General features: G+C 31.4%; 1 protein-coding gene across 1 annotated transcript in view; it reads right to left on the reverse strand.

Moving 5' to 3' along the window:
• LOC106877874 (post-GPI attachment to proteins factor 2) overlaps positions 1–11552 on the reverse strand; it is a 55134-nt gene that overhangs the window by 12379 nt on the left and 31203 nt on the right. The window lies entirely within an intron of this gene.

Raw genomic sequence — 11552 nt, forward strand, 5'->3', positions numbered from 1 at the left:
ATGTAACAAACTGTACTCCATTAAAGCTACCCATGGGTAAGTGATGATGTTAAGCATGGTGATGCATTAAGTGCAGGAATATAAAATAAAGGTTCACGAGTTCAAGCCCTGTCTGATCATATCTACTAATATATTGGTAGATGGCGAGAAACATTAAAGCACAATAAATCATATACAAAAAAAAAAAAAATGAAAGTTAAGACTAACAATATAAAAATATTATCTGTCAGTACTTCATTGTTAAGTTTGGTATCACTAGTTTTCAAATTATGAGAGTTATTATTTATCAAGGACACTAGACTGACTACCAATGTACAAACCAACATTTAGTATGTTATCACTGACAAAGTGCTATAACACTGTCAAAGACAATATTGAACAGTTTAGAGCACTCAGCTTATAAATGGTAAGCTTAACTCTTTAGCAGTCAGAATACTCTTTCAAATGTAATGCATAAGCATTATTACATTATTCAAATTGTTTTGAATTAATCATGCACTATTTGTAGCTTTGATATTTCAATGATGTGATTGTTTATTTTTAGAATAACATTATAGGGTAGGTGTGAGATGCCAGATCTGGATGGTTTGAATGTAAAACAGGTACTACAATATTTGGGTCAGATATGGTTGGTTTAAATGCTAAACGGTTAATCCTTTAATGACTATTTTTCTCAAGAAATATTATCATTTTCAATTAACTTTGAAAATGGTGAAGAATTTTAAGGAATGTAGTAAAATATCTTTGTCATTCTTCCTCTTGTGACTATGTCATTAGAAGAAAATAAAACAGTAAGGCTCATAAAGAGGCACAGTTCACTGTATTTATCAGTAAGGGAAGAATTTTTGACTGTTTATAACTTGCATTTTGAGAAGAACCTTTAGTACAAATGTTTCTAGCCACTGTGCCATTGCACACTTGCATGTTACAAGTGTGTCACCAATGGGCCAAAGTTTTTAGAAGTGAGTTGGAAAATGTCAAAATATTCAGATACCTTTCCAATGCACTATTTTAGTGCAAGTGAATTTCTTTGCATTAAAATGCAATGTATCCACCCATCTCTATTTTAAAGCAATTTTAATATTGTTTTATAAAGCAAAACTTATAAAAAGTTGGTGTGTCACTATAACATTTTTAGCAGTTCATTCAATATTCTATGGATAAAAATCGGTTGAATATGATTATTTTAGTAGATTGGTGTCACAATGTTTTTGTAGAAAGGGGTCAAGATCAAACTCTTAATGCCATAGAAACTGGAAAATTTTCTCATAAGCATAACACTTTCTAATAATTCCTGCTACAAACCACAATGAAAACATCTTTCAGTTAGTAATAAATTCCAATTGCTGTGGTGGAAGAGAAATATTCTTTCCCAGAATAATACTTTTAGTTCAGTGCAAGTAACTTTTCACAGTAGTTCCTAATATTCATTCTCTACAGCTTTATATAATTAACTCCTGGTCTGTAGAAGAAAGTGTTCTAGATAAAGTTTAACAAAATTCTTGAAGACTTAAATTATATTGGAGAGAGATGTGTCATATACATTGTTGTATATTGTTACATAATTGTTGAGGTGCTCATTGCATGGGTGTGAAAGACTTTGTTCATAAAATGAAAAACAGCAAAACTAGCTTGTTTCAGTTTCAAGTATGGTAAGTGTATCTGTATACATAAATACATGTGTGCATGCAGGTATGGCTGTGATAAGAAATTTGCTTCCCAACCACATGGTTCTAAGTTCAGTCCTACTGTGTGGCACCTGTATGGCAACTGTTTTCTACTATAGTCTCAGACTGACCAAAGCCTTGTGAGCAGAGTTGGTAGGCAGAAACTAAAAGAAGCCTGTCATATAGTTATATAGTAGTAAATGAATGTCACTGTCACACAAGCAATGCCATTTATTTTCAATATACTGCAGGAACATATCTGGCCATGGGGAAATATTACCTTGCTTGGAAATATATGAAGGTTGGCAACAGGAAGAGAATCCCTCTCTAGAAAATCTGCCTTAATAAACTTTTCAACCCATGCAAGCATGGAAAGGTGAGCATTAAAATGGTGATGATAAATAATTAAACATATTCAAATTTATTTCATTGATGCAACAAGGAAATTCATAAAGAACCCATACTTCCATCAACATCATTATCATTGTTGTTTTTCAAGCTGAAGAAGCCTCTACATAGTCACTCAACCAGTGAGAAATAGCAGCAAAATTTACATTGAATCACTTTATTTGTTTTAAAAAAGGAAGACACATTGGATAATGAATTCCTTGATATACTATGTCTGAAAAAAAAGATGACTTGGTCACAGAATACCTTTGATCAGATGCCTACTCAATCAAACTGAACCTCAGGCTAAACATCATTGTCACTATTGTTGTTTTAATAGTTTGTTTTTCCCTACTGACATAGGTTGGATATATTTTCAAAACCCTTCTTAATTCTGCATCATTTTTTCGGTGAAGTCAGCCCAATCATGTTCTTTCAGCTCCCTCTGCCACAATTACTTTACACTATTACTCAACATATCCATTTACACAAGCACAACCATCTCTCTCTTAATTCCCAGGTCGCTCCACTCATGTACAGTTGCTCTTTCCACACACCAAATAGATTATACTCATCTCATACAGCCACTACTACAGACCCAACTTTATTGAAACATAAAAAAAATACCTAGTTGATTAACTCCAGGACAAACCTGATCCAGTATATTTATGATTAAAAGTGTTCCAATTTTTATTAAGACACAGTATACTCAGGATTATTCTTTACAATGTGTTCTTCCTTTTATAAGGCAGAAGAGTGTGATATAACCCTTTAACATTTAAACCAACTATATTGACCCCAAATATTCTACCTATTTTATGCTCAAATTGGTCATATCTAACCTCTCACACCTATCCTACAATGTCGTTCTAAAAATAATCAATCACATCATCAAAATCTTGAAGACCACAAGATAATTCATGGTAAGTTCAAAACAATGTGAATGGATAAGCATTACGTTTAACAGAGTAATTTGAATGCTAAAGGTTTAATGGAAATGTGGTTGGTTTTTCTAAACTGGTTGAGTGACCATATAGGAGTTTCCTCTTCCATTCATATAACAGCTGTTGTTGTTAACCATGTTTTGTCTTGGACCAGCCCTGACTGAACAGACCTACAATGAAAGATATTCCAGCCATGACTTGTTTCTAATCTGTTTATAAATCTAAGAGCACATTGTTCAGTGTAGCCTTCCTGTTTTAAGATGACTGGATGTGGTTTGAGGGATTTTGGTTGCCATAAAACACAAAAGCATGAAAGATGAAGGTTAATCTAAAAAATATTAATTATTGCTAATGATCAGTAATAATTAACAAACTCACAACATTTTCAGGCAGAAAGCTATTTCTGTGTCTTCTAGCAGTTTCCCTGATTCTGATACTAAAACAACGAAATGTTTTCGCTCTAGCTCATCTCCGAAATAATTTTGAAATAACCAAGTACAGTAACTAGCACCATTGCTTTTCCATTTTATTGGCAGAAATTAATAAACTTGTCTCTAAATTCATTGTTTCTTACCATCAACAAACATTTTTCTTGTTATTTGTGCATTTTCTTAATTTAAAACAACAGAAAAACATAACTTTGTAAACAAGCTGTGAAATAGAATACAAAAAAACATTCCTGAGTACAAAAAAAGGAAAACAAGAACCAACTCAAAGATAAAACTGTCTGAAAAAAATTGGAATTAATTTTTTATTTATTTAAATGCCTTTTCAATAAAATTTGGTATAACATAAGAATATAGGCAATTAAATTCTTAAAAACAATACAAAACAACAACAATCTCAAACAGGTCTTTGGAATTCATTCTTTGTGGGGGTAACTGAGAAAAATAAAACATTTCTCACTAAAATCTACAAAAATTAGGTATGATAATAATAATACTATTATGTACTTATTTTTGTTTTGGTGGGTGATATGAGATAAAAGACAATTTTTATTTTAAATCAAGAAAAACTTTTGGCTAATATTTAATTAATGATAACATACTGAAATATACCTATTTGAATTTATGTGTGTGTGTGCATGTGTGTATTATATATATATATATATATATATATATAGCAATTACAGCATAGAAGACACGTTTTAGTCATTGAAAACATTCAAAAGTTTAACATCACTTAAATCATATATCACTTTGTGTCAATTTTGATAGCAAATTAATTAATGATTAACTGAAGTCAATAATGTGTGTGTTTCTCAACGGCTAATATGTGCCTTCTACACTGTAATTGCTTTAGTTTCAGCACATAGACTTTAGTCAAGTCCCTTGCAAAACAAGTACAATTCATAAATAAGTGGTCAGCACATCCTTATGTTAGAAATATGTAGAGTCTGATGTAGAGTCTTATGATATGGGTGACAGGATTACATAAATCAATCTAAAGGTTTCTTCTAAATGGCCATTTGACTGGGTGTTATAAATATTAGCAGCAGACTGAGAAGAAATTTCTTCTCACTGTGTATAGTCAATTGACCAAAATCCCAACTGAATGAAACCTTGGCTTAGATAATGTATCATCTTATCTTGCATGCACACACACACCACAAGCATACACACACACACACACACACACACACACACTACAAGCACACACACACACACACACACACACACACACACACACACACACACTGTCCTCTATGATTTGGTCCCTCAGAAATGCAATGCAGAAAGTAATATTGATAGAATTAACAGAAGAATCAATGAGATCTATAGACCTGATTGTATAACAACAACAAAAAAATCACAATTATTTCCTTCAATATTTTGGACTGATTTGACTTATTAAATACACAGCAACACACAGACAGATATGTGGATTTTTAAAAATACCATTAACTAATTAGTTTAAAGTGCATCTTTTGTTTTTTATCTTCTAATTATCTATAGTAAAAGAGAAATTATGGTAGAAAATGCATCAATCAACAAGGCCAGAATTCATTGTCAGAAACTCATAAAAGAACTGCTCATTAAACCAGTCCTACATGTCAGTATATCAAGAACTTTATTATTAGAAGGACTTCAAATATTGTTTGCAAAGTTTGATATTACTATGCTATAAATAAACTGTCTACATCTATTACTAGATCTAATAATACTAATATTATTACGACTGCACTTGCTGCTTGATATTAATGCATTTATATGGCATACTGAAGTAATCTTCATCCCTTTCCAAAGAGCAAACAATTTACATAAAGGCAACAACACTGTTTGTATATTAAAATAGAACACATATACACTTCACACACACACACACACACACATATATACATATATATATATATATAATCAGTTAATATACACAGGATTTGAATGTGAGCTTCTATAGGTTTCATGTTTGGATAGTGCAGTAATTGGGTGAGCTTGTATAGCATACCAACTTGAATGATTACAGGATAGTATCAAGCCCATCTGATTATTGTACTATCCAAGCATGAAATGTATAGTAGCTCACATTTAAATCCCATGTCTATCAAATTATATTCATCTCCCACCAGATTAAGTACTTTTTTGTTGATTTTTACCAATAACTGAACAGTGCACTATATATATAATACATATACAGAGTGTGTGTGTGTGGGGGGGAGTTATATGAAAGCCTATAAACATATTCACAAGTAATCCCATCAAGATAGCCAGAGGAAAATGCGAGGAAAACTTATGGGAATATAACTAACACCAGAATCAGAATAGTGTTTATAGGCAATAGAACAATAGTGTTTTGGAGCAAAATTCTTACAAAATAAACAGATACTGTGTGTGTGTGTGTGTGTGTGTCTATGTGTGTGTGTGTACTCACACACCTCTTGCCAGAGGAGCAGGATTATACTACCTTCTTATATACTATGATACACTAAACACATAAATTGTTATGTTAATAGCCTGACCAATAGTAAATAAATGAAATACCTGACTAGTTACACACTCAACAACAAAACTTCCATAAACTAGAAACCCTTCAACAGGTAAAACCCTTACCAAAATTAAAATCCCTTTGAAAGACAATCATGCAATATCAATGTATGTCAATATATGAACTAATATAAACAAAAGCACCATAAACCAAGAACCTGTTTACCCTACAAGAACTATAATTTCAATAAAGGACAACTCTAAAACCTTAAGAACAAAAGGTTCACAATCAACAACAACACACACACACACAAATAACAACAAATATATCCCATCTTCAGTTGCTTAACAGATGATATTATGGTATGTGTGTATGTATGAGTGTGTATGGATGCATATTTATGTATGAATGTATACACTATACTATTTAGATACATATAAGATGATATGAACAAGTATGGGGAAGAATAATTCTTTTATATATTATCATATTGTCATTAAATAAAATATAATCTTTTGAAGCTTAGGAGTTGTAGAGGGAAAAGCTGCAGTTAAGTGAATTGAAGGCTACTTAAAAATCAAAACAGCATATTCAAGTTAATATATGTTGACCTGAAGTATCAGGTCATATATTTCGATCTGCTGTGTTAGTGCCACTCAAATTTGATCTGCAAGTGTTATTCAAGCTAATATTCAGCACTGAATTGATATAAACTTCAATATTAGTTACATTAGGAAGAGGTTTAAATTTGCAGTCATCCAACTCATGCCAGTGTAGGAAGAAAATTAATTGAAAAACAGAAATGTTTAGACCAAGCAAATAGACCAAGCAAAATAATACATACACAGTTTTATTCATTTCAGTAACTATAAAACTATTCCAATAATGTAGAAAAACTAATATCATTTACAGCAATAACAACCAAAATAGTTATTTAAAACCCACTTCTACAATCACTAAAATTTAACTCTTAAAAATACAACCAAATAAAATTAATGAAATGAAATTTTAAACAAGGAACAGTAAAGAGAATTTTAGTTTTCTCATGATACAGTTATATTAGTTACAGTTCTGTTATTATTATAACACTTATATCACTATTATATTATTATATAGTATATACTATTATATAACAGTAGTTATATTGCTGTTACATAACTACCTGTAGTACGGATTATTCTAAGTTTCTCCTTACACCTTATATTCTAGTGATATTGTGAGTCACAGTGGATAACTCCTAAGTATGTTACCTCAAGTTAACTGCTGATCTTGACTATAAAACCAGACACTTCAAAATAATAGCTGTATATTCACCATTCCCCCTTTTTTTTTCCAAATGTTACAACAGTACAATAAATATAATCATAACTTCAATAAATATGGAACAAAGAACTTTTCTATCAGGTTTATATTGCCTTCAACTGTTGCTAGCAGTCTTGTTCCACCTGCTTCTTACCATCAACAATTATTCATAAGGCTACATTAGATAATTCATAGTGAGATAGTTTGATGTCCTACCCAAAAGGAGACTTATTCTTATCTCCTACAAGACTCGATCTCCCTTAATTATCCATTTAATCATCTCATCTCTACAGTCACATACCACACAATCTCACAGATATAGAATACATGGTGGAGTAGACTTAATCAGTTTAACACCACCATGGAGATTTCCACTCTGCTGGAAACAATCAGACCAGCTCTGAATGTTTGAGAAAAACTCCATACCTTGATGCTCTGCTTTCTACTACAGCAGCCCATAGAAGTTATTTCTTTCTCCCTGTCTCCAACCATCTTGGAGATTTTGTAAAAGAAATGTTAAGGGTGCTGTGCCTCAGATCCTTCACTAAGACAAAAAAAAACTACGAAAAAAAAAACAATCATAGTCTCACTATGTTTTACAGACATACATGGAACTTAATTGTATGTCTATGAACATGTACTCACATGTCAAGCTCTCACTGTAACTATATTTCACAGACATACCATGCATATACCATAATTACAATCTCACTGGTAATTATGTTTAATAGATATATTCTAGATGTACCTTAGTCATATTCTCATCATAACCGTGTTTCACATGCAATGGTAGTGTAGGACATAAAGGAGAATAAAACATTGAGAGATTTTTTTCTTCAAAACATGTTTCACATATATGCCACACAAAATATAAAATGTGTACAAAATTTTAAAATAAAGTATTTTTTTATAAATGATGTAATAAAATAGTAATAAATAAACAATTTTTTAAAAATCATTTACATGGTTATCTGATTTTGTCAAACTGACTGGGAATAAAAAGAAAAAATGCTATTTACATGTGAGAGAGTGTATACAAACTGGCAGATTAAATGGTGATAAATTGTGAATAAAGATTTATAAAAAAAAAAAGACACTTTAGTCAAAGTGACAGATATGAAAGTAGGAGTTGATATAGCAATCAATCTAAGATCATTATATAATATTATTTATAATTAAAAAAAAACATTTGTAAACATTGCTCATTATATATACAGATACACTGTTAGAAAAAGTTAACTCAACATGGAACTTTACAGTAATCAGCATTGATTGCATTAATTAGTTAATCACAAACATGATTACAGAGATACATTATAAATAATAGAAAAAAATATTATTCTTTTGAAAATTAATAATACTGTCTTACAATACACAGAATTTCTGACAAAAAAATATAAAATGGAAATAAATTTAATGAAGAGATCCATACTTATTTGACTTTGTTAGTCATGTTTTATTAATTAAAGAATTATTAAATTTAGATTATATCTAAAAATGTTTCTCAGAGATTATTTTTCTCCTTTTTGTTAAAGTAATGTCCAGTAGCCTTCTGGAATGTAGTAAAATGCTAAAAATATCCCACCCAAAATGAAGAGGCTTGTAAGGACTAATACTGAATAAAGAGACAAATCTCTCCTTGGATACAATGTATGTCTGTCACAGTCAACATTCCTAGATAACCCAGTCCCCAACTGCCAAAATACAATGAAATATGTGTCCTGTATTGAACTCCAAACTTCTGAGTTAGCAGTGCAATAACTTTATCCACCCTACCATTCTTCTTCTGTACTGATATGTTAGTACATCCTTGAGAGTATAGTCTTTGTGCAATGGTGATTTCAAGGGAGAAGACCACAGAAGAGAACATTTCAGTTGCCTTTATCCAGCCTTATAGAATTTGATATAATCATTGTATTCTAAAACAATAACCCAGTTAACTGTGCCTCTCAATAGAACCTATTTTCAGTTAGGTACAGGCAGTTTTTAATCTGTAAAATGCCAAGACAACAACATATTAAGAAATGGCAGGATACCTGATTCAGGATGCCAATCAGATGGCACCCAACAGATATGGTCAGTTGAAATTTTTTCTCTGTTATTTCTTTGGTTTTTATTAATTTTTCAACTGTTTAGCAATGATATGAAGTAAAACATCATGCCATCACACAAATATAGTAATTTCACACACACACACATCCACACACACATACACACACAAAAAATAATAATAAATTGAACTGCATACCAATTTTTTGGAATATACTCAAAAGTTCAGATTTAATGGAAGCAAAAGAAAGAGGGCGAAAAAAGCAATCTGATAGACTTTTGCGATTCTTATAATTCAAATGTTAAAAATATCAAATTATGATCTATGGAGAAAAAAAAGAAGAAAAAAAAGATAAAAATATAAGCACTTTCCACCCAACTCTACCCACTTCTTACTGAAAATTAGAATTCATATTCTTGCGAAAATATCTAGTATCACACAAAAGCACAAACTGTCAGTAAAAATGCTATTCATCTTAGCAAAATAATTATTATTAATAATAATAATAGATTTATACTGTTTATTATAGATTTTAGAAGAAAACTGGAATTAAATTCCTGTTTGTTTCAATATGGTTACAGTAAATATCACACAGATTTAGATAAAGCTTTGACCCTTCACAGAATCATTAGTGAATAATATGGTGGAGATAAGGAATGAGGACAATCGGTGGGGAAGGAATTTATATAAAAATAAATAAATATCTTCAAAGCCAGCCTAAAAAAGCTCACCAAGAACAGTGAACAGTGCTAATTGCAGGGTGTGAAGTGAGTGGGGGAGAGATAAATACCACCCCTACTAAGACGGCATTCTCTCAAAAATAAGATTCCCAGAATGTCTTGCATATATTTCTATCTGCTAGGTAAACCAAGGGTTACAAAATTATAAGTTTTATCCAATGATACAAATGAAATGCAAGCAGTAGATTTGAACAGAGGACTTTTGAAGTAAGTAGTCCTGTACAATAACCACTGGGCCAGTTTGTCACAATTGGGCAGGGTTTGTTCTAAAAGTAAAAGGACTGAACTCACAGCCTGTTGTCATTAACAAGGGGCCTATATGTATATGTATACTTACAGCTATACACATAAACATACACATGATGGGCTTCTGCAAAATTTCCATCAACCAAAGTACTGATCAACCCAAGGCTAAAGTAGAAGGCACCTGCTGAAGGTGTCATGCAGTAAAATTGAACCTGGAACCATGCAATTTCAAAGCAAACTTCTTCACAATACAGCCATGATTGTCTCTGCACACACATGTGTGTGTGTCCAAATATACACATATATAGGGAGGGACTACACAAGTGTATAACAATCCAGAGAGTAAAAAAAACAAATATGGGGGGATCATTATTACCATTATTATTGGTTATTGTTTTTATGGTTTTAGTAGTAGCAGCTGCTGCTGCTGCAGTTGTATAATCTAAAACTGACCTAAGAGTGGATATGGATTCACCGGTCCCACATCCCTGTCAATAATACCTATCAGTTCCTGTATACATGTCTTGCCAGGTCTGTTACAGTAAAAACAGTTTCTTTTTTTGCTAAGCTATAAACATACTGTGACCAGGATCAGGTCTAGGATGATGGCACCTGAATAAGCTGAATTTCAGCACCCTCACAACTAGAAATAAACAAATTTCTAATAATTTATCAAATGTAAGAATGTTTTATTTCATTTTTTTATTTTCATATTTTTCTTTGTGTATTTCTTGGAACATATGAAATATGACACAGCACCCCAACCACAACGCTTCTTTAAGCACATCACATCCCAGGCAACTACTTGTGTTGCTGGTAACGTCAACAGCTTCGACTGTGACACTTGTATTATAAAATATGTTGACATTTTTAATACGTAAATATTCTAATTCATATGTAAATTAGGATTTTACTTTGGGTTTGTTTGTTTTTTAACAAGACAATACTTTCTTAAACCCAGCAACATTTCTATACTACTAATAAACAGAATTAATGGTATTCTAAAAGAGATATCCATTTACTCAATATAACTTCCACATAGCATATGTCCCCTTTCTTTAGTAACTTAATAGTTATTAATAGTTATTAATAGTTTCAATATGTGACCTCAGTTCAGATCTTTTGCAAAACAAATAAAGGCTTTATTATAGCAGTTTTAGTAAAAATGTTACAGGCTTATAATAATAGTCAAAACAACTATTGACAAGTAAATAATTTTCTTTGTGGAGAGAAAAGCACAATTTGTTGGCAGTAAATATACTTACTGTAAATTTGAGTTTATATATATATATAT

This window comes from Octopus bimaculoides, chromosome 13, assembly GCF_001194135.2.
Source record: "Octopus bimaculoides isolate UCB-OBI-ISO-001 chromosome 13, ASM119413v2, whole genome shotgun sequence".
NCBI classification, from domain to species: domain Eukaryota; kingdom Metazoa; phylum Mollusca; class Cephalopoda; order Octopoda; family Octopodidae; genus Octopus; species Octopus bimaculoides.